The sequence below is a fragment of the Apodemus sylvaticus genome, chromosome 23 (assembly GCF_947179515.1).
Source record: "Apodemus sylvaticus chromosome 23, mApoSyl1.1, whole genome shotgun sequence".
In the NCBI taxonomy this organism is placed as follows: Eukaryota; Metazoa; Chordata; class Mammalia; order Rodentia; family Muridae; genus Apodemus; species Apodemus sylvaticus.
In genome coordinates this window covers 47585250-47610068 of record NC_067494.1, presented here as the reverse complement: position 1 = coordinate 47610068, position 24819 = coordinate 47585250, and the positions used below count along the sequence as shown (strand labels likewise).

The 24819-nt window shown below is 46.5% G+C and overlaps 1 pseudogene; it reads right to left on the bottom strand.

Moving 5' to 3' along the window:
* Positions 1 to 10892: 10892 nt before the first annotated feature.
* On the bottom strand, positions 10893 to 13333 carry LOC127673747 (sperm motility kinase Y-like; annotated as a pseudogene).
* Positions 13334 to 24819: the final 11486 nt, after the last annotated feature.

Sequence of the window (24819 nt, the reverse complement as noted above, 5' to 3'; positions counted from 1 at the left end):
TGTATGTATATAAAATATGTATATATTTGAGAAGCCCGCTGTCCAACAATGAGCCCATCACAGGCCCTGGGGCAGATCCCATCCACCATGGTCCCTTATTGCCACTGATCTCCAGACTAGTGCTGGAATCAAGTGAAAAGTGAGAAGATCCCAGTGACACATGGCTAAAGTCTTCCTCAGCATGTTTTCAAAACTGCAACCATGGCAATATTCTATGGGAACCCAGACACTTCATCTTCATTGGTGCTGGGATAGTTTCCCTGCCTGTCCCTAGCCACTTGTCCTTTGGTGAGGCCTCCTCTGTGACACGCCCATGTTAATTATGTTCATAAAGCCAAGGCACTCTCAGCAGAAGTGGAATGTGGAGCAGGGTTCTGGCTTCCACTGACTAAGGATGTGAGTCAGAACTTTTCTGTAGTCACTGTTCTCTGATGGCTGTGTCACACAAACAGCCACCATTGCATGTTCACCCTGTCCAGAGGTCCTCATCCCCCACTGAGTACCAGTAGAAGGATTTTGGGCTCTAGTTTCAGTTAGTCCTGAAGAAATAGTTCATGACTATGTGTGCTCCCAGGACGTGTCTCTTTGCTAGACACACAGGTGTGTGTTCAGGTTGATCATGCCATAGAGCGAGCAGGCCACTCTGCATGAGAGAACTGTTACCAGACTTCCAGCATCTATTCAGGGACCACAGGAATTGTGAGTGTTGACTTTAGACCACAGTCTCATAGAGGAATATAAGGAGGAGACACTGGAACTCTGCCTTGGCCCCTCCTTATGCCCATACCTAGGCACCCTGCACCTGCTTGGACATAGGCATGGGGAAAACCTGGTCTCTAACTGTCCTCTTCATTCCCTAAGGACCATGACCACAGTCTGCAGCTCTGCACAGCCTGGCAGCCAGAGAAACTTGGCATAGTTCCCCATGTGTCAACACAGGCCCAGAGGAAGGACAGAAATAGAATCTTTATGGGACCCAGGTGGCTTCTCAGGGTCAGCCAATGGTCTTGGCTCCTTGTCTATGAAGACACAGGGCACAGGTCTTGACCTCCATGTACCCCTAGCTGCTGCACACACACTAAGGATGAGCTGAGCTGGCCTCTGCTGCTCCTGGGAGCATGGTAACCACAATCCCTGGGCCAAAGGGCCTTAGCAGTAGGCTCCTGCTTGCTACCAGAGTCCAGAAGACCCAGTTGGGTTCTAACTGCTCTATTCCCAAAGATGATGATTAGCTCTAACAGCAGGCCAGGCTCTGTTGGGAAGGATAGACAGGCATATCCAGGCCCAGAGATGGATGTACTGTGGCCATGCTCGGAGGTCTGATCTTCACAGGCATACTTAGCCACATTACCCAGCACTTACTCAGCTCTGTCTGGAGTGCCTTAGTCCCCCAAGAGCCCTGTGATGATGAAGTCACTGCCACAGGCAAGGACCTAGTCCCCACCACGTTCCTGTCCACACTTGACTCCTGCTGGGAGCCAGCAGTATGGACAGCCATGTCAAAATGAGGACATGGTCTGCTTTCTTCCTTGGGAGAACTTGTGTTGCCCAGGACCAGTGACATGTTTGAGTCCAGGCAAGGACAAGGAGGAGTAGTGTGTGACCTTATGTTAGGTTTAGGGATAGAAACCCTTGTGATGGCATGGACTGCCCTCTACCCTCTGTCCCACTCTTCAGGAACAAAGGTAGTGAGAGGAAGGTACAGTGAAGCAGGCTACACACATCCCCAGGGTAGCCTTCCAACATAAGAATCACTGTCTCAAGAAAGGACCCGAAGAGCTGAAGGGGACTGCAGCCAAACAGGAGGGTCAACAATATGAACCAACCAATATCCCGGAGCTCCCAGGGTCTAAACCACCCACCAGAGAGTACACACGGAAGGTCCCATGGCTACAGGTGCATATATAGCAGAGGATAGCCTTGTTGGAATCCAAGGGAAGATGGGACCTTGGTCCTGAGAAGGCTCAATACCTCAGTCTAGGTGAATGCCACGACAAGAAAGGTGGAGTGGGTGGATTGGTGAGCAGGGTGAGGGGGCATGGGTTAGGGATTTTTTGGAGGGGAAACAAGGAGAGGGGTAACATTTGAAAAGTAAAGGAAGAAAATATCTAATAAAGACAACTACACTTAAGAAAAAAGAATCACTGTCTACTTTCATATGTGCAAATGTGTGTGTTTATGTATGGTGTGTATGTGTGTGTGTTTGTATGTGTGCTCACATGTATGTTTGTGCCTCGGTACACACCTGCATGTGTGCTGGTGTATGTTGGGGTAGGAGAAATGTTCTGACACAAGCCCTTCCCCATGCTGGGCACTCACAGTTGGCATAGACTCCACTTAACAGTAGGGTGTTTGTTCTTAACGGTTTTCTAATGGAATATATTATACCTAATGTTCTACCTCTCAGTCAGGGCTAGATATCCTCATTTTGTAGCAATGGGGAACACTGTTCTTTTAGGATTACACCCTGTGTCAGCTGTGGGGGCCCTCCTCCTCCTCCTCCAGTGGCCAGTCTGTTCTATATCAAATGTGCAGGGTATAGAACCTTCGCATCTGCCCGTAACCGTGTGTGTGTCCTTGCAACAGCTGATATCCTGGCTGACTGTCCCCACTCCACCTACTCTGACGAGCTCAGGATGCACAGAGGAAGGCCTAGATGAGGAGGTGCTGCCCCACCCAGCCAGCCAGACTTGAGCTCCATTCTGGCAAATGATGTGGTGTCGAGATGTGGCCCTTACAGGAATGGGTCTACTGTTAGGAACAACTACCAAGTACCTGTGACCAGCAGTGATATATGTCTCCTCTTGTCCAAGTAAAGGGAATTCAAGTACTTCTTTGGGCATTGGGCAGTAAAGGAATGCTGAGGGCTCATGGGTAGATGCCCCACCCTATACCTTCCGAGAGCCCATGAACTGCACCTGCTTAATGCCCCTTGGATTTCTTTGGATAAGGTAAGGAGAGCAGACCCAAAATATCCCAAACCACTGCACAGGCAACACTGTCATGCCAGGTGGAAGCAGTCTTCACAGCCTGAGGAGTAGAGTAGGGGTTCTCTCCCATTGCATCCAGGGGTCTCTTGTTTGCATAGCCAGTGGCAGGGTCTTGGGTGGAATTGAGACAAACTGCAAGGGAGGCCTTTGTGTTGGTTACAGTACTTATAAGCAAGACATGGGAGGAGGAGCCACAGACTTGTGATCTAGGAAAACCTGCAGTAGCCTGCTCTGGGTCCTTGGAGCCTAGGCTTGCTTTACAGTCATAGGGCTCCCTCTAAGGTCCAATCCCATCATGGCACCTTCTCTGGAAGATAAGACAGGTTCAAGCGGCTTCAGGTTAACATTGACTCTTGTTTCACTCAGTCACTCATGTTTGTGAGAATCCCAGCAGCTTAGAACCAGAGACAGGAAGAATAGGGCCTTCCCCATGCCTTTGGCTAATGTTGGAGCAGGCTCCCCATCTCCTACAACTGGGCAGGCCAAAGAGACTGATATGGGGGGCAGAGGGCTTGAGGGCCAAGAACTGCCTTGCCCAGACCTGGCCCAATGCTGGAGGTGCTGGAATGCTACCAAGTCACCTTCAAGGCTGGCCGGCACAGACAGGGATGCTGTATGGCTCTTGCCTACTCCACAGTGTCCTGCAGGTGTGGTTCGTCAGGAAGTCATCACAGGGAGAGGCCGCTTAGGAACTTCTTGCCATGAGAGGTGGAACCAGCAGCTCACCAGTGTCGCTGTGTGACCTAGTCATGAGCTGTCTGCATGAGTGAGCCCACATGCTTTTTCCATGCTAAGAACACACTGGTCACCTGTGTGGTTTGCCTCTGCCTCCCCAACCTGCAGAGAGATACAACAGTGCGATGTTAGTTCTTTCCCTGACTGTTGGTGATTTTGGTGTTTCTACAATCCCAGGACTCCAGCTCTACCCAGACCATCCTAATTCTGTCATAGCCGATCTATCCTGGGCCTGACAGGCCATCCTGTTGGTGTGGTCTGTCTTAGCTGTCAGGACACACTTCCCCCCCGGTTTCCTCATGCTGTTTCCTCCGACCATCCCAGCATGCACCAGCTCCGTATCCCTCCCAGGTTTAGGATCCCTGATAATCCCTGATATGTTTGTGTTCTCCCAGGCTGGGTTGTGGGCACTTGTGTGGCTCCAGTGCATCCTAGAATTCCTTGCGATCCTCCATTCCATGCCATATGCCACCTTTCAGTCCACACTGGCACCGGGGATGCTGGCCTGCCCAGGCTTCCCTCCATTGTTGTCCCTTTTGCACTTATGTCTTTGAGGAATGGCTCTGGATGTGGTCACCACACTCTACCCTGGACGCATCTGAGAGTTCAAGGACGGCCACCTTTTACTTAAGCAAACTTGTCCACAGACTGTGCGGGTCCCATCAGCTGAGAGCAGCCTCCACACTACAGTGTTGCTCATCTTACACTTTTCAGCTATGAGGGACTGTAGGATCTGTCCTGAGGGCCCTACACATTCTGCAGGTAGGAGAGCCATGCAGGGGGCTTGCTATTTGGTCAGTTCTTCTGGGTATTGCCTTGAGCTGAGAGCCTTTGTGAGGGCACATGCTCCTGTATTAAATGAGCTGGCTCCACTCTGCCTGGACTGTGCTGGGACTGCCTCTCATGCTCTCTCCTCCCAGTCTCTATCTGTTTCTAATTCTCTGTGAGTCCAACATCAAGCCTAGTGGTCAATCAGCCTTCAAGCCAGTCCAGGAGCACAGAGCCCTCACTGTCCTCTGAATAGGTTTCACAGGGCACCTGCTTTAGTCTCTTTGGTGTCCTATAGTGATAGAAACTCAAGTTTCTTAGGTCCCTAGGACTTGTTTTGCAGCCATTTAGAACAAGGTAGAGGTAAAGAAAGGTTGAAATAATGTCCTGCAGTTCTGCATTTTCACCACTGGAGGGCTGCACGCTGTTCTGTCCCTGCTGTGCCATTCAGCAAGCCCTCTCAGTCAGGCTCTGAGCCTGAAGCAGAGAACCACTGCTAAACCCAGTGCTCCCAAAATCTGGCTGCACCTCCAGGGATGCCTGCAGAGGATTCCCTAGGACCTTGAGGACCCAATTTGGGAATCTTAGGTGGTCAGGGTGCTGGAGCCAAAAGAGCTGTACGAGAGACATTACCTGGTATGTGACCTCTGTCCCTACATCCTGAGTAGCATGACCCACAGTCCTGCGAAGGTCTCTGGGTTGCTGCTGAAAAGAGGTGGAGGAGGATATGGAGGGTGAAGAGGAGACGAGTAAGTGGGACCAAGGCAAGAGCACTGCCCATCCACTGCTGTGGGAGCACTGCAAATCCACTGCTGTGGGAGCACTGCCCATCCACTTCTGTGGGAGCACTGCCCATACACTGCTGTGGAACACTGCCCATACACTGCTGTGGGAGCACTGCCCATCCACTGCTGTGGTAGCACTGCCCATCCACTGCTGTGGGAGCACTGCCCATACACTGCTGTGGGAGCACTGCCCACACACTGCTGTGGTAGCACTGCCCATCCACTGCTGTGGGAACACTGCCCATCCACTGCTGTGGTAGCACTGTCCATCCACTGCTGTGGGAGCACTGCCCATCCACTGCTGTGGGAGCACTGCCCATCCACTGCTGTGGAACACTGCCCATCCACTGCTGTGGAACACGGCCCATACACTGCTGTGGGAGCACTGCCCATACACTGCTGTGGGAGCACTGCCCATACACTGCTGTGGACTGTCCTGTCCTGGGCTCTTTCCTGCTGTAACTCTGAAGTACAAAACAAATAGGACTGTCTGAGATGAGGACAGCTTCTGTTCTGAACTGTGAGAAGAAAAGACAGGCGCTCTCTGTGACATCCACCGGAGCACAGGGCCCCACATGAGCCTCCCTCCCAAGTGATGCCATCTGCTCTGCAGAGTGGCTCCAGTCAGTGTCAGGAGAGGCGAGATTGCCTGTTCCTGAAAGCTGAGCTCTCCCCAACCACCCACAGACCCAGCAATTGTGTCTCCTCCGTGCCCATCTCTACTGGGGCCAGCGGCTCCCTCATGTCATTTCTTACTCCTGCCAGTCGGTTGTGTAATAGCCCATAGGATCTGGACTCAACTTCATTGACCAAGGCCAGCTGCTCTTTACTTAGATAAGACTCCGAGAACAAGGCCACACACAGTATTATGGCCCATTGTTTGTCCTTGAGTTTCCTTCAGTGTAGCCCTGAGTGACCATTGCAGCCTGTGGCCAGGGATTCAGATTAGCATTGGCCAGGTCAGGGTCTTTGCTACCTGGTCCTGTAGCTCACCTCCACTGTAGTTCCATGTGTCCTGGCTGCTGCAGCTGCTCCAGGAACCACTAGATGTCTTCCCACAGAGGCTCACAGATCCTGTGGGCTCATCCACAGACATCTCATGCTCTCCCTGCTGGGAGTTAGGCTTGATGCACCCTGTGTGGGAGCTGCCAGGGCTTTAGGAAAACAGTGAGAGGCAATGGAGGAGATGTTGTCTGCTTCTCTTCTTGTCCTCCTTGCCCAGGGAGGTTCTGCTGCAGGGTTCCGGCTCCAGCAGGTCTCTGATGTAGCATTCCCGGTAGCTCTTCTTCTCTGAGGGGAAAGCAACACAAGACCTGCTGAGGGAGGAACGTGAAGTACCCTGCACTCCTTAACTGGTGATGGTCAGAGTCCTGCCAACCGAGAGATGCATCTGCACCTGTGCGCATGGAGCAAAAGTCCACCCTTGTGGAATGAGCTCTGAGTTCCCATGACAGCTTGGAACTATGAACGGACTTTGTCCCCAGCAGCCTCCTATCATCCCCTTGGGATGGTTCTTCAGGCTGTGACACCTTGTCTCTTAGCTACAGAGCCATTCTGAGCAGCCCTGGTGCTCTATCACCCAGGAGAGGACCAGGTGAAAACAGAACCCATCAGTTCCTTCTGAGCATGTACAGTCGTGCAATATGCACCCGGCATCCCTGAGCGCCTGCCTTACAGCATGGGTACAGAGTTCTACTTGATTATGCTTCACAAATACATTCAGGCACACTCATCTCTCTCTCTTTCAAACACACACACACACACACACACACACACACACACACACACAACAAAGATAGGCACACAAACATTCGTACACACATGCATGTATACCCATGTACAGACACACAGAGGCATGCACACAGTCCACATCCCCCTACATACATGTACAGTAATACATGCATGCAAATACACAGACAGAGGCACACACTCCTGCTTGTGCACTGTGGTTTCAGTGTGTGGCAAGTCAGGTCCTTTCTCAGTGGGGTCTTTGAAAAGTTGAGAGAACAATGAGTCTTTAGGCAGCGTTAACGCTATCCCCTTGCAGACAAACTTGCTTCTTTGTCTGTTTGCAGTGCTAAGGATGTAAGGAAAATGACACTGTAGAATCATATGCATCTTGGAGGGATGGAAAGGTCACTCCCACCTTTCATCCCAACCCTCGGAGGGAGGAACAGGAGCTGATGACCACCAGTAATGATGACTTGTAATGGAAGGTGTGGTCTGGACGCCCAGCCAGCCCAGCCAGCCAACCCCAGGAGCAGGTCTCAAGGGTTGATGTGCTACATCCTCAGATCATAGAGAGGGTGCGTGGCCATCAGGTAGGTGCCCAGACCCAGGTGGATCTAATACCCACTCTCTGCCTCCTCTAGCTGCTGTAGCCCCTGCAGCACAGGCTGCAAGCTGAGGTGGAGCTGGTGGGTGCTACTAAGCTGTTGCAGCAGGTAATGGGAGCGTCAGGCATGGCCCGTTTAGAACAGCAGCTTCTGTGTTGCCAGCAGCCCTTCTCCCTGTATTCCCAGCTTCTTCCCCTGGACAGACAGGACAGACAATGTGACTTTGCAGTTTAGAAAATGGTTACAGCAGCAGCAGCAGCAGCAGCAGCAGCAGCAGCAGCAGCAGCAGCAGAAGAAGAAGAAGAAGAAGAAGAAAACCTTAACGTAGGCCATTAGCCACAACTGGGCCCTGCCCCATCCTTCATTTGGAGAGCTCATGTCCCTGTGGAAACAGTCTCAGGGCCCTGTGAGTACCATCTCTCTGCAGCCTTAAGAATGCAGACAAACCTGGGGCAGCCCCCCTATGTACACAAGTCTTGCTTGCAGGATTTTCAGTGAACCCTAATCAGTGCTTGGCCTGCCTGCTCTCCTGCATTCCTCACTGTCATGGCTTTGGGAATAAGGAAGGAGGGACAGAGGCTAACTGGTGTATCTCTAATTTCCCCTTTGTTGCTGAGTGGAAAATTGGTAATTGGTGGCAGCCAGAGCTATACATATCTTGGAGAGCTCATCCCAGACATGGCTGTGAGGATCACAAGGATGAGTGATATTTTGGAGAAAGAAAAATGAGGATGAAGTTGTTGAGTCCCAGGTTCTGAGGACTGCTGAGATTTATGGATGGATTTACCCTTCAGACACCCACCAGAACTGTTACCTTTAAATATGTATCCTGGGGAAGTCACAGAGCCACTGTGGAGTGTAGTCTTCCTCCTGAAAGACAGAGGTTATGTGGGATGCGGAAACGAGAGCGTGAGGTAGGATCTGGGGTAGCAGGAGACAGGAGAGAAAGAGGAGGGGTCCTCACCTGATAGATAGTCACTCCATTCAGAGTGAGACGCAGGAAAACAGTAGGGTGGTCCTCCTCCTTTACCTAGAACACAGGACAGATGTTTAGGCTGTGTCTCTGGGCAAGTGGAAGGAGGTCTTTCTAACAGGCTAGAGGGCCCACAAACCAAGAGCTCTGTCCTGGCCTCTCGTTCCCCTACATATGCCCAGGGCACACGTGTATTTGGTATGCTACAATAGGTGTTTGTGTTCTGTGAACCCCTTAGACCAAAGTTGCACGCTTAGTGGAAGGCTGTGGAAGGCTGCGAACTGGGAGCAGAGGCCGTGCAGTATGCAGGCATTGAATATGGGACCGCCAGAGAGGCCAACCATGATCTTCCAATCAATGTCAGACCAAACCAGTTAGAGCAGAGGCTGGGCAAAGGTTTACCAGAACTCAGACACCAGAGAAACTCAGTGTGCCACATCAGGACAGCCACCAGCTCACCACAGGCCATGCAGGCCCTAAGGACTGCCCTGCCTACACTAACTGCATTCTAAGTCATGCTGTCAACCAGGTGGCTCAGAAGCACTGTTGTCCTGGGAACCTTTGATCCCAAACCTCAGGGTCAGTCTTGTATATCCTGAGGAAGTGAACAGAATATCCTCAAGATGGCAGGCATCCCTTATGAAGCATAACACTGCCTCATGTGGAGTCAGACCCTGCTGCTCATGGTGGATGGCAGGCACTTCCAGAGAAAAAGAACACACAAGGAGGGTGACAGACACACAGGAAGGGTGACACACACACAGGGAGGGTGACATATTTTCCTGTTCTTTTGGGAATAGGCATGTGGCACGAAGTACCTGCTCATAAGGACTAAGTCCTTTTGGTGGCCCAGGTCATCCTGTAACCCACTGGCAGCCAGGAGAAAGCAGGCCTTCTCTATGTGCAGAAACCTGGAACTCAGTATCTGTTCCTTCAGGTGGCAGTAGTACTGGTGACAGGCTTTCTTGCCAGTGAAAGGCAGCAGGGCAGAGGTTCTGGATGAGTGACTCGCCTATGTCAGCAGCACTGCACCCTCATCCATCCTAGGCCTGGCGTTCTGGTCCACAGGCCTCTGAGCTCTCTTGGTGGCCACTCCTTGGTCTGTCCATACACATGGCATCTCATATCACAGGGACCTTAGTGACACATGGATGAAGTCATCTGCCTATACCAACACAAGGGCTGTCCCTGTGGATAGAGCCCTCTAGCAGCTGAGATCACGGTGGCGGGGGTGGGGGGGGGGGCAATTGGTATTATTTGAGAGATCTCCTGAATAGGAGACATGGAAGTCTCAGGCACAGGGCCACAGACTTGTCTCCTAGTCAGTCTACCTATGCTATGTCATCAGCTAGGCAAAAACAGTGAATCCCTCCTGAGAACCTCTCTCAGATCTTTTAGTATAGCCACCTGGACCAGTTCAGGGAACCATATCCACCAGCCTACTGATTTTCCCTGCTGATATATCTCTAGGAATTTCCACATAATCATGCTTCCTCACTGTCCAGAAACTTCCTCTCTTCCCCCCAGAAGCCGTTCCTTCTGGGAATGCTCCCGAATGCTCCTTCAGACCTATTACATTATCAGCTTTGGGAAAATGTTCCTCATTCAGAACATACCACTTCCTGTTGTCTCTGCCACCTAGCTCTGTCTCTTAGAGATGAACCCTCAAGAATACTGATAACTCTTCTGTAAATATTAATATTCAGTTAAATCATTTTTTATAATTGGTTCTCAGTGTGCTATCTGGTTCCAGAAATAGGCAGATAGCAATTCTAATAGTGACACAGAAATAAGTTGGTTAATTTCTTCTCTTTCTTTCTTTCTTTTTCTTTCTTTCTTTCTTTCTTTCTTTCTTTCTTTCTTTCTTTCTTTCTTTCTTTCTTTCTTTCTCTCTCTCTCTCTCTCTCTCTCTCTCTCTCTCTCTCTTTCTTTCTTTCTTTCTTTCTTTCTTTCTTTCTTTCTTTCTTTCTTTCTTTCTTTCTTTCTTTCTTTCTTTCTTTCTTGTCTTTAGGGAAGATGGACTCCAGGAGAAGGAATGGGGTCAGCAAAACAATTCTGTTGTGTGGATTAAAAATCATTGATATTGAGTCCATGCTGGCAAGAGTAGAAACCCAGAATAGGGAGAAGGCTTGGGGTTGATGAATTCTAAAGTACTTCGAGAAGATGAGAAGGTAAGAATTGTGGGCAAAATGAAAATGAAAATGAAGACAGAGGAGGGACCAGCACAGAGTAAAGTGGGTAGGACAAAGCACAAAGCTACCTGGGCCCTGCCTGCTTCTTTTTCTCTGGATTTTCTCCATGGGCCTCATTTCTGGGGGGAGACTCTGTGCTGCCTGCGGCGAGATTGATTTCCTCCTGTAAAGCAGCAACAGAGTCTCCTCATGGCATTTCGTACCCTCTTGGCCCATCCCCTGAAGCCTCGGGGCTGGGCCCTGGCCCTGCTGGGGATGGGCTTATTCTCTGAGGCACTGTGGGAGAGGGGATTGTCTTCTGGGATCGAATTGCTGCTGTTTTCAGTGATTCTGGTTGTTGTGTTAATACAGGGGACACTCATGGCAAATATGTGTTGTTGGTCCTCTGTGGGTTTCCACTGGAGTGGCCGCAAGTGAAGAAAATCAGGCCCAGTGGATGTTCTTCCTGCTCTTTGCCTAGCCTTCTGGCCATAGGTAGACTCTTGACCAGTGTAGGATGGTGAGACCAGTGGGCCAAGTATAGGAGCACTTCTGCTTGTCTTCATTCCTAAAGTAAAAGCAGCAGCAGCATCAATGGTCGGGAATGGGGCTGCCACTGGACTCACTGTCTGAGTCACTGTTGAGTAGACATGTCTCTGGAGAGCCTGTCCTTTTAGTAAAGTATAGCAAGCCATGGCTTGGTTATATTTCTGTTTACGTAGTGACTCGAGAATGTCTTGAGCTCGGAAGCCAAGATATTCCATGGCTTGGACAATGGTAGGGTCTGCCCTGGCAGGGATTAGATCCTTACAGGGATTTGGGAACATCTTCCAGTCCCCTTTAAACCAGGGGTGCAGCATCACCTCCATGGGTGTGGGCCTATATGTAGGGTGGATGGTCAGTAATAGACTAAGCAAGTCCTCTAGTTCTTGTGAGACCCCACAGGGGGCAGGATATACTCCTGCCACAACTTGTCTTTGCAGTTCATGGATGATCACAGAATCAAAAGGCACCTTCCCGACAATCATCAAATACAGGACCACACCTAAGGTCCACGAGTCGCTTTTGGTACCATCGTATCTTTTACCGAGGAAGAATTCTGGGGCACCAAAAGAGTAGGAACCACAGTGCTGACTGAGCATTTGACCAGGTTTGACTTTGGTACTAAGGCCAAAGTCGATTATTTTGATTTTTCCATTGTTATCGATCAGGATGTTATCAGGTTTCAGGTCCCTGTGCACGATACCATGTTCATGGCAGTAGCTCACGGCAGCTATTGTTTAAATATTTTCCGGGCCTCGTCCTCCTCTATGTGGCCAGAATTTTTGATGTATTGGTAGAGTTGTTGTCCTTCAACAAATTCCATTACCAGGTATATGCTTTTTTTGGTTTCAATCACTTGTAGAAGTGAGATGATGTTGGGATGGTTGAGTGTTCTCATTATATTGGCCTCCATCATGGCTGACTGGAACCACTGCTTGCCCTTTTCAAGAACTTTGATGGCCACAGGTGTGCCTGTGAGCCGGTGTTGGGCCAGGAGGACCTTGGCGTTACTCCCTTGCCCGATGGTCCTCAAGACTTTGTATTGGGAGTGGAAGTCTTCCTCCTCAGAGATATGGGGCTCGAAGCTGAATGGTGGTAACTCCTCCTCACTATGTGTAGGTATTGAATCACTACTAATGCTACCTAAAAATAACATAAAAAGAATAGAATCAATGTAATGAAAAAGATGTAGGAAAACAGAAACCAAAATTAGTACACATGCTACGTAAAAATAAACAAAGAAAATGTGCTTGACATAAAGGTAAGTAAAGGCTAGAAAAATAGAATGAATATTATGAAAAATATATGGGGGAAAAGATAAAGTAAAAAAATGTAAGTAAAACCTAACCAAATAACGCACCCCAAACTAGAAACCCAAGAGTACACACATTCCAAATACAGATGATGAAACTAAAAAACATAGTCATAAAACAGGTTGATTGGGAGGGTTACAGTTGATTAATACTTTGATTGGATGTAGATTGAAGAAAAAAATCATATGAAAAAATGAGAGGCGAAAGCATTAGTAAAAGACAAAACAAATATAAATTCCCAGCACTTCAGTGAATATTCCATTTCATTTTAGGACGTAGTCTTTCCCAATGAAACCACACCTCCCCTGAGCAAAATATTGAAACTTAAAATTAAGCAATGACAAACAATAAGATAGTAAAATATCAGAGACTATTAAACCTACAACCATGGCCAAAAAGCCATAGAGTCTGGACTCAACTTCAGTGGCCAAGGCCAGCTGGTTTTTACCAGCACAAGACTCTGAGAACAAGACCGCACACAGTTTTGATGGCCCATTCTTTGTCCTTGAGTGGCCTTCAGTGTAGCCCTGAGTGACGATTGCAGCCTGTGGGCAGGGATTCAGATTAGCATTGGCCAGGTCAGGGTGTTTGCTCCCTGGTCCTGTAGCTCACCTCCACTGTAGTTCCATGTGTCCTGGCTGCTGCAGCTGCTCCAGGAACCACTAGATGTCTTCCCACAGAGGCTCACAGATCCTGTGGGCTCATCCACAGACATCTCAAGCTCTCCCTGCTGGAAAAGCCAAAGTGTCTTGAAAGGCAAATATGTATTAATTATAAGCCAATGACAACATGCCGTGAATAAATCACTAAACAATAATAATGCAAAAATAGGAAACCAAAATATATTGAAAATAGATAGACTGAAGCAGCCTGAAATGCATTAGGAAATAATCATAACAATAAAATATCATGTGAGAAAATAAATCCTAGGGAAAACAAAGTAGCCATCCAAATAAAGCATAAATAAAAATCAAAAGAGCAGCACTAAGGAGACACACAGCCAGTGGCCTTACAAATATGTGGTCTAATCTATCTCTTGAGCTCATTCCAAAGTCAATCAATAAATAAACAGCAAACTCTCTATATATGCCTTTAACCTGAGAGTATGTGGTGGTCATATCAAATCCCTGGGAGCTTCTGGTCAACCGGCCCCAGATTCTTGGCCAGTTTCAGGCCATTGAGTAAGTCTGTCTCAAAAATAATGTTGATGGCCTACCTTAGGTACAGCAGCCGGGCTGACTTCTCTCCTGTACACTCTCTTGCACCAAGGTACAAGCAATACAGATGCAAGAGACCAAGGGGTATGTGCACAGGCAGGTGCACAGACACAGATGCAGACGCAGACACAGACACAGACAGATACAGACACAGAACCAAACAGAGACAGACACAGACACAAGCACAGACAGACACAGAACCAAACACAGACACACACACAGACAGACACAGACAGAGAACCAATCACAGACACAGACGGAGATGCAGACCCAGACACAGACACAGACACAAACAAAAAAGCACACACACAGGCAAAAATACACACACAAATACAAAAAAGTGAACTTACACACACACACAAATACAGACAAAGACACAAACACAAAAGCGCACTCACACACAAATACACAAATACACAAATACAGAAATGTGAATTTACACACACACACACACACACACACAGATACCGGCACAGACCCAAAAGCACACACACACAAATACACACACAAATACAGAAAAGCAAACTTACATACAAAAGCACACAGGAATACAAACTCTTACACAAACACAGAATTACACTACACACAATTACATAGAAACAGGTATATACCTGCACACACACACACACACACACTCACCAAACACCCACTCCCTGGAAACACACCTATAAACTCACACAGTCCCACATACACTGACTCACACACTGGAACTATTATACACACACTCACACACAAGCAAATCCGTAAACACACACTCCTACACACACTGTAACATACACAGCCACACAGCACTCATACAAACCAATCCAACCACACACAGTCAATAGATACAATAAATTCGCAAAGAGCACCACTCCACAACTCCTCTCAACGCACTCAAAGAAATCCAGGCCTGCCCACAGCTTATCATCTATTGGCTAGAGCGCCTCACAATCTCTCCTCATGAGGTCATAATAGGAGCCCTCGTGGTTGGAAGGACTTCAAGGCTCTGGCTTAGGTGGGCTGTGAAGGTTGACACTAGGCTTTTAGAAATCAAAGCCTCTAGGATGATTTACTGTCCTTAGGTCTCTGGTTTGAATGTTTGCTGAACCTCCTGCTTTAAAACCATCATGTCTACCCTGTGTGTCACCTTTCCTTAGATTCTGACTGATTATCCTCAAGCTGATGCTGCAGTTTAACTTTTAAGACAAAGCTGTGTTTCAAACTGAGACATCAGGGGAGACACTGTTCTCATATTTCCTCAGAAAGGCTCTAGGTTCTCATCAAACACCTGAGACAGGGCTGCAGGAATAGGCAGAGCACTTCCCTCCCAAGGTGTGGACTTGAGTTTGAATCCTCAGAACCCACATCAAAGATGGATGCAGCAGCAAAGTCTGTAAGCCCAGCATCCCTGGGTGGTGGGGGTTGGGAGTAGGAAACGGGGTGTGCAGGTGTGGGCACCTGTCCAGAGGATGGCCTCTGACAGGACATAAGTGTAGGAGTATACATGTACACCTGACACATGATGGGGTAAGACGCACATGTAAACACCCTTTCCCCCAGCGAGGTCGGCGTGATCCATGGAAAACCAAGTCCATACTGAGTGTAGGGCTCACATTAGACACTGAGGTCCGAAGGTGGACCAGGCATGTGTGAGGACCAAGTGCTCTGTGCTCCCTGGGAACAGGTGCTCTGTGCTGTCTGGGACCCAATGGATTTTTCAATATTCTTTTCCACTTTTCAAACAATGAGTTGTCATTGTTTTCTAAGAAAGTGTGATGGGACACATAGAACCATTTTAGACAAGAATAGCTGGTCCTTTGTGGATCCAGGCTCTAAACCCAGGTCTTACAGTGCCAGGGGACTGACTGCAAGCAGTTCAAAATATCGTTAGTAATAATTTAATGTTTTCAATGATGAGGAGCAGGACTACAGCCCAGCAGGTCAGGATAAGTACCCCAGCACAAGGAAGTCTCATGGACACCTTCCTGCTGCTACTTTTAAGCTGCAACAGTCCCCTTGTCAGCCACGCCCAGCCTCAGATGGCATCTCTCTCTGCAAATCCCTTCTGAATCCCTTGGCCAAAGCCAACTACTGCTTACAAAGCAGGCCATCCCCTGCCCCTGCCAGGCACACCAAGCCTATAGTGTCATGGTCACTGGAAAGGTCAGGGTAAAAGAGGGAATGGAGAATTGTGCCTCCCAGTCCTTGATGACTGAGCCTGGAATCGCTGTAACCCTGGCACTTGGCAAGGTCCATGGAGACCCTGCCCGCCTTGGGGCTGGGTTTTATCTGATCACTCGCAGCTCGTGGTTTCCTTCTTCCTCTAATGGCGGGCTTTGTGCTAATCCTCTCTGAATTTAGCCTTTCTCCTCAAATTTCTTTTATACTTAAAGGTATTCTATCTCGTTAATGCATTGATTACAGTCAGTCATTGGGAGAGGGGAAAGGCTTCTGCCCTGGGGAGGATGAGGAGGCGGGATCGGGAATGCGCTGGGAAAGAGATGCCACCAGTTCAGCTGTGTATTCAAGGCCACAGTGAGGCGACTTGTGTTGTACAAGCACTATGGGGACACTGTTGTTCTTGTGAAGGGAGGAGCAAAGCCCAATGTTCCAGGAGCCACTAAGCTAGGCTGGTAAAGGAGGCTGTTGGTAGGCACAGCGCATGCGCATTAACAGCCAGTGAACTATAACGCCAGTATTTAGCCACGCCCTCCAGTCGTTATCACTGGGATTTTCAGAATGGAGGAGGTTGTGGTCGCTTCAGCATCAAGTGCTGGTGAGTGTAAAGGGAGCCCAGGGAGTTTGAAACCGTCCCTCTGAGCTCTCAGGGATATGGGGAACCGAGGAGACCTGGGGTTGTCTTGGTGGCACTGTTGTGAGTCTGATCTTGAGCTCCCTTGGGATGGATACCAAGTCCGGCTGCCTTGTTTTCAGGATATTAGGGGAGTTGGACCTGTTTTTTCCCAACGCGCCTTAGGTTCCTTCCTCCAACTCCCACTTGGTGCGTCTCTGACCTCACAGCTGCTGCTTCTGCAATCAGGGTGTCCTGACCTGTCACCTCCCTCAGCTCTGCTGAACATCTGCAGAGTGAGCACTTTTAGTACAGATGTGAACAACAGTAATGACATAATCCTCGACGTTGCCCTCTTAGTGCACACATAAGAACACATAGATCAACAAAGTGAACAAAAATATAAATACCATGAGTGGTAATGGCTGCCAAGCAGAGATTCTGAACCTTACATGATCTAAAATCAGATCCATGCAAAAGTTGGAGAGGACAAGTGTGCACTGCAGGGACAGGAAGCTCCTGTTGAACACAGCAGACTGAGGGGTTAGAAGACAGAGGTTTCAGTGAAAGTGGTCTGTGACCAGCCAGGGCTCAGTGCTGTACTGGAAACAACTTAGAGGTGGAGGGCATGGGAGCTCAGGCCACACAGGCTAATGGTCAGCTGCTAAAGGCTTCTGTCTACCAGTTATGAAGACACTACAGAAGTGATCTTAACCAGAAAAGGTGATCTGATGTGCCTCTTAACAGTGAGTTTGCAGCAGGTAGAGCTTCTTGTCCAGAGAGATCAGATGACTGCAGGAGCAGCCGCATTAAAGACAAGGCTTGGCTTCCTGACACAACAGAAGGAGAGCTGTGGGCATGCTCTGGGAAAACTGGTGAGAGCCACAGGCAACGTTTAGGATCTTTGCAGTTTGTATAAGTGTACTTTGAAGGAAGAAGCATTATTTTTGGCAACAAGTTCTAAGTTCCATGAGGACAGAATAGCTCTGCCTGCTTCAAGGCCCACCTTAGCTATACAGAAGCTTCACCCTATGACTGTGCCTTAGCACACAACTCAGGAACAATTTATCTCACCTTGAGAGACAAATCTTAGTACTTCTCACCTAGTTCCATCACCACTAGACAGAGTTGGGCTTACAGCAGTGAGCTACAGACTCAAGGCAAACTAAGAATTCACGCTGTAATCTGGGCTGCCCCCAGAACTGAGCATAGGTTTCTGTGTGGTTGAGACTGGAAGGCTGGGGACCAGAGAGAACTATTTAAAAAACAAACTGGCTGAAGTGACTGGTTTACATAGATAAGGGCAGATTGGAGAGCACAGACTGTAAAAGCATTTAAACTGTGTTTGGAAACATTATGCAGAATTCTTGGTATAGAATGAGATACTGATAACAGACAAGGCTCCTCTGTGCTGTGTGTATCTGGAGCCATGAATCCCTCCCTGCACACTCCTTCGATGGTGGGAGCACTGGGTGGTCTGTTCTGACATTGTTAATGCTATGGGGTTAAAATCCCCCGCCACTCCAGAGTCGTCCTGCCACCTTCCCTCCTGGATCTCTGAGCTCAAGCATCCACATCAGCATTTGTCTGTTGCTGGATGAAACTCTCAAGGAGCATCTACACAGGTTCCTGTCAGCAAGCACCTCTTGGCAGCATCAACAATGTCTGTATTTGGTGGCTGCAGAAATGATGGAGCACCAAGTGGGGCAGTCCCTGGGTTGACCTTCCTTCAGTCTCTGCTCCATATTTGTCCCTGTCTTTTCTCTGGACAGGAATATTTCTGGGTTTAAAACTCGAATTGGGTGGGTGGCCACATCCCTCCACGAGGGGCCATGCCTGTCTATTGGATGTGGCCTCTATGGGTTCTATCTCCCCTTTGCTGCACGTTTCTCCTAAAACCATCCCTACTGAGTCCTGGGAGCCTTTTATTTCCCTGCCATCTGGAATCTGGCAGTGGTTATACACGGTTCCTCATCCCCCACTGCTACATATTTTTATTCAATTTTCTACTCCTCTGTCCTTCTTTCCTGTCCCCTGCAGTACCTGTTATTGCCCCCTTATAAAATACCCCTCCTTTTTTGCTACAAAATCTCCCCCTCCCTCAGTCTCCTCCAACCATCCTGTTCTCCCCTCATTTAAGTCCTGAAGCATCCACACCCTGGTCTTCCTTCCTCCTAAGCTCCATATAGTCTGGGGTTGTATTTTGGGTATTGTGAGCTTTTGGGCTAATGTCTGTTTATCAGTGAGTACATACCATGTCTGATCTTTGTGTCTGAGTTACCTCAGTTAGGATGATATTTTCTAGTTCCATCCATTTGCCTGTGGATTTCATGAAGCCATTGTTTTTAATAGATTACTCCAAGGAGTAAATGTACCTCATTTTGTGTATCCATTCTTCTGTTGGGGGACATCTGGGTTGTTTCCAGCTTCTGGCTATTATAAATATTAGTGGAACATGTGTCCTTGTTATAAGTTGGAGTATATTTTGGGTATAGACCTAGAAGTGCTATAGCTGTGTGTTCATGTAGATCTATCTGTCATTTTTGGAGGAACCACCAGATTGATTTTGACCAGCTTGCAGTGCCAGCAATGGAGACATAATCGGCCTTCCCCAAGTTCTAGCCAGCAGCTGCTGTCACCTGGGATTTTGATCTTCCAGATTTTTGGTTTTTTGCTTTTTTTTTACTTGATATAATTTATTTACATTTCAAATGATTTCCCCTTTTCTAGTCCCCCACTCCCCGAAAGTCCCATAAGCCCCCTTCTCTTTCCCTGTCCTCCCACCCACCCCTTCCCACTTCCCCGTTCTGGTTTTGCCGAATACTGTTTCACTGAGTCTTTCCAGAACCAGGGGCCACTCCTCCTTTCTTCTAGTACCTCATTTGATGTGTGGATTATGTTTTGGGTATTCCAGTTTTCTAGGTTAACATCCACTTATTAGTGAGTGCATACCAAGATTCACCTTTTGAGTCTGGGTTACCTCACTTAGTATGATGTTCTCTAGCTCCATCCATTTGCCTAAGAATTTCATGAATTCATTGTTTCTAATGGCTGAATAGTACTCCATTGTGTAGATACACCACAGTTTTTGCATCCACTCTTCTGTTGAGGGATACCTGGATTCTTTCCAACATCTGGCAATTATAAATACGGCTGCTATGAACATAGTAGAGCATGTATCCTTATTACATGGTGGGGAATCCTCTGGGTATATGGCCAGGAGTGGTATAGCAGGATCTTCTGGAAGTGAGGTGCCCAGTTTTCGGAGGAACTGCCAGACTGATTTCCAGACTGGTTGTACCAATTTGCAACCCCACCAGCAGTGGAGGAGTGTTCCTCTTTCTCCACACCCTCTCCAACACCTGCTGTCTCCTGAATTTTTAATCTTAGCCATTCTGACTGGTGTAAGATGAAATCTTAGGGTTGTTTTGATTTGCATTTCCCTAATGACTAATGAAGTTGAGCATTTTTTAAGATGCTTCTCCGCCATCCGAAGTTCTTCAGGTGAGAATTCTTTGTTTAACTCTGTACCCCATTTTTTAATAGGGTTGTTCGGTTTTCTGGAGTCTAACTTCTTGAGTTCTTTATATATATTGGATATTAGCCCTCTATCTGATGTAGGATTGGTGAAGATCTTTTCCCAATTTGTTGGTTGCCGATTTGTCCTCTTGATGGTGTCCTTTGCCTTACAGAAACTTTGTAATTTTATGAGGTCCCATTTGTCAATTCTTGCTCTTAGAGCATACGATATTGGTATTCTGTTCAGAAACGTTCTCCCTGTACCGATGTCCTCAAGGGTCTTCCCCAGTTTCTTTTCTATTAGCTTCAGAGTGTCTGGCTTTATGTGGAGGTCCTTGATCCATTTGGATTTGAGCTTAGTACAAGGAGACAAGGATGGATCAATTCGCATTCTTCTGCATGCTGACCTCCAGTTGAACCAGCACCATTTGTTGAAAAGGCTATCTTTTTTCCATTGGATGTTTTCAGCCTCTTTGTCGAGGATCAAGTGGCCATAGTTGTGTGGGTTCATTTCTGGATCTTCAATTCTGTTCCATTGATCCTCCTGCCTGTCACTGTACCAATACCATGCAGTTTTTAACACTATTGCTCTGTAGTATTGCATGAGGTCAGGGATACTGATTCCCCCAGATTTTCTTTTGTTGCTGAGAATAGTTTTAGCTATCCTGGGTTTTTTGTTGTTCCAGATGAATTTGATAATTGCTCTTTCTAACTCTGTGAAGAATTGAGTTGGGATTTTGATGGGTATTGCATTGAATCTGTATATTGCTTTTGGCTTTTTTGCCTTTTTTTGTTCTTGTATTTTTTAAAGCATGTTCTTTTATTGAAAAAGGACTTAAAAACATTTTATGATAAAATTGAACATTCACATGGAGTATATTTCTGATAAAATAGTAGAGACATAGAAAAAGACATTAAAATTGACAATTTTCATGGAAAGTAAAGTGATAGACATAAAAACATTGCTAATTTGAATGATAAAGGAAGTATGAACATTTTATGATAGAATTGAAGATTTACGTGGAAAATATTTCTGATAAAATTGTAGACAAATGTAGAAAAACGTTAAAATTGAAGATTATCATGGAAAATTTTTTATAAATATAATAATCGTTGGCATAAAAGTATTACTAAGTTGATTGAAACTGGAATTATAAACACTTTCTGGTAAAGTTCTAAATGGTGTCATGTGGAATCTCAGGGCTGATTTGATTTGCATTTCCCTGATGACTAAGTATGGTGAACAGTTCTTTAAGTGCTTCTCAGCCATTCAGTATTCCTCAGTTGTGAATTCCTTGTTTAGCACTGTATCTCGGTTTTAATATGGTTATTTGGTTCTCTGTAGCCTAACTTTTTGAGTACTCTTTATATTTTTGTTATTAGCCTCTAATGGATATATGGTTGGTAATGATCTTTTCCCAATCTGTGGGTTGCAATTTTGTCCTTTATAGTGTCCTTTGCCTTATAGAAGCTTTTCAATTTTATGAGGTCCCATTTTTTTAAAGATTTATTTATTTATTATATGTAAGTACACTGTAGGTGTCTTCAGATACCAGAAGAGGGTGTCAGATCTCTTTACAGATGGTTGTGAGCCACCATGTGGTTGCTGGGATTTGAACTCATGACCTTCGGAAGAGCAGTCAGTGCTCTTACCCACTGAGCCATCTCTCCAGCCCTATGAGGTCCCATTTGTTAATTGTTCATCTAGAGCATAAGCCATTATTTTTTGTAGAAGAAAATTTCCCCTGTACCCATGTGTTCAATGCCCTTCCCCACTTCCATTAGATCAGAATATGCGGTTTTATGTGGAGGTCCCTGATCCACTTGGACTTGAGCATTGTATAAGGAATTAAGAATAGATCAATTTTCATTCTTCTACATGCTGACTGCCAGTTGAACCAGCACCATTTATTGAAAATGCCGACTTTTTAGCCACTGCATTGATTTGGCTTCTTTGTCAACTGTCAAGTGACCGTAGGTTTCTGGGTGCATTTCTAGGTCTTCAAGGCTGTTCAATCCATATTCCTGTTTGTCTCTGTGCCATCACCGTGTGCATTTTCTCACTTTTGTTCTCTGCGACAGGTTGAGGTCAGGGATGGCGATTTCCCAGAAATTCTTTCATTGTTGAGAAGGGTTCTTGCTATCCTGGGTTTTTCCCTATTCCAAATGATTTAGATGTTTTCTCTTCCCATCTCTATGAAGAATTGAGTTGGAATTTTGATGGAGATTGCATTAAATTTGCAGATTGCTTTTGGTAAGATGCCCATTTTTACTGTATTAATCCTGACCATCCATGAGCATGGGAGATCTTTTTATCTTACTTCTTGGATTTCTTTTTTCAGGGACTTGAAATTCTTGTCATATAGATTTTTCACTTACTTGATTAGAGTCACACCAAGATATTTTATATTATTTGTGACTATATTGAAGGATATTATTTCTTTTTTTTTTTTTTCATTTTTTTTATTATTCGATATAATTTATTTACATTTCAAATGATTTCCCCTTTTCTAGCCCCCCCACTCCCCGAAAGTCCCGCAAGCCCCCTTCTCTTCCCCTGTCCTCCCACCCACCCCTTCCCACTTCCCCGTTCTGGTTTTGCTGAATACTGTTTCACTGAGTCTTTCCAGAACCAGGGGCCACTCCTCCTTTCTTCTTGTACCTCATTTGATGTGTGGATTATGTTTTGGGTATTCCAGTTTTCTAGGTTAATATCCACTTATTAGTGAGTGCATACCATGATTCACCTTTTGAGTCTGGGTTACCTCACTTAGTATGATATTCTCTAGCTCCATCCATTTGCCTAAGAATTTCATGAATTCATTGTTTCTAATGGCTGAATAGTACTCCATTGTGTAGATATACCACATTTTTTGCATCCACTCTTCTGTTGAGGGATACCTGGGTTCTTTCCAGCATCTGGCAATTACAAATAGGGCTGCTATGAACATAGTAGAACATGTATCCTTATTACATGGTGGGGAGTCTTCTGGGTATATGCCCAGGAGTGGTATAGCAGGATCTTCTGGAAGTAAGGTGCCCAGTTTTCGGAGGAACCGCCAGACTGATTTCCAGAGTGGTTGTACCAATTTGCAACCCCACCAGCAGTGGAGGAGTGTTCCTCTTTCTCCACACCCTCTCCAACACCTGCTGTCTCCTGAATTTTTAATCTTAGCCATTCTGACTGGTGTAAGATGAAATCTTAGGGTTGTTTTGATTTGCATTTCCCTAATGACTAATGAAGTTGAGCATTTTTTAAGATGCTTCTCCGCCATCCGAAGTTCTTCAGGTGAGAATTCTTTGTTTAACTCTGTACCCCATTTTTTAATAGGGTTGTTTGGTTTTCTGGAGTCTAACTTCTTGAGTTCTTTATATATATTGGATATTAGCCCTCTATCTGATGTAGGATTGGTGAAGATCTTTTCCCAATTTGTTGGTTGCCGATTTGTCCTCTTGATGGTGTCCTTTGCCTTACAGAAACTTTGTAATTTTATGAGGTCCCATTTGTCAATTCTTGCTCTTAGAGCATACGCTATTGGTGTTCTGTTCAGAAACTTTCTCCCTGTACCGATGTCCTCAAGGGTCTTCCCCAGTTTTTTTTCTATTAGCTTCAGAGTGTCTGGCTTTATGTGGAGGTCCTTGATCCATTTGGATTTGAGCTTAGTACAAGGAGACAAGGATGGATCAATTCGCATTCTTCTGCATGCTGACCTCCAGTTGAACCAGCACCATTTGTTGAAAAGGCTATCTTTTTTCCATTGGATGTTTTCAGCCTCTTTGTCGAGGATCAAGTGGCCATAGGTGTGTGGGTTCATTTCTGGATCTTCAATCCTGTTCCATTGATCCTCCTGTCTGTCACTGTACCAATACCATGCAGTTTTTAACACTATTGCTCTGTAGTATTGCTTGAGGTCAGGGATACTGATTCCCCCAGATTTCCTTTTGTTGCTGAGAATAGTTTTAGCTATCCTGGGCTTTTTGTTGTTCCAGATGAATTTGATAATTGCTCTTTCTAGCTCTGTGAAGAATTGAGTTGGGATTTTGATGGGTATTGCATTGAATCTGTATAGTGCTTTAGGCAAAATGGCCATTTTAACTATATTGATTCTGCCGATCCATGAGCATGGGAGGTTTTCCCATTTTTTGAGGTCTTCTTCCATTTCCTTCTTCAGAGTCTTGAAGTTCTTGTCATACAGATCTTTCACATGTTTGGTAAGAGTCACCCCAAGATACTTTATACTGTTTGTGGCTATTGTGAAGGGGGTCATTTCCCTAATTTCTTTCTCAGCCTGCTTATCCTTTGAGTATAGGAAGGCCACTGATTTGCTTGAGTTGACTTTATAACCTGCCACTTTGCTGAAGTTGTTTATCAGCTGTAGGAGCTCTCTAGTGGAGTTCTTTGGGTCACTTAGGTAGACGATCATGTCGTCTGCAAATAATGATAGTTTGACTTCTTCCTTTCCAATTTGCATCCCTTTGACCTCCTTATGTTGTCGAATTGCCCGAGCTAGTACCTCAAGTACAATATTGAAAAGATAAGGAGAAAGGGGGCAGCCTTGTCTGGTCCCTGATTTCAGTGGGATTGCTTCAAGTTTCTCTCCATTTAGTTTGATGCTGGCTACCGGTTTGCTGTATATTGCTTTTACTATGTTTAGGTATGGGCCTTGAATTCCTGTTCTCTCCAAGACTTTAAGCA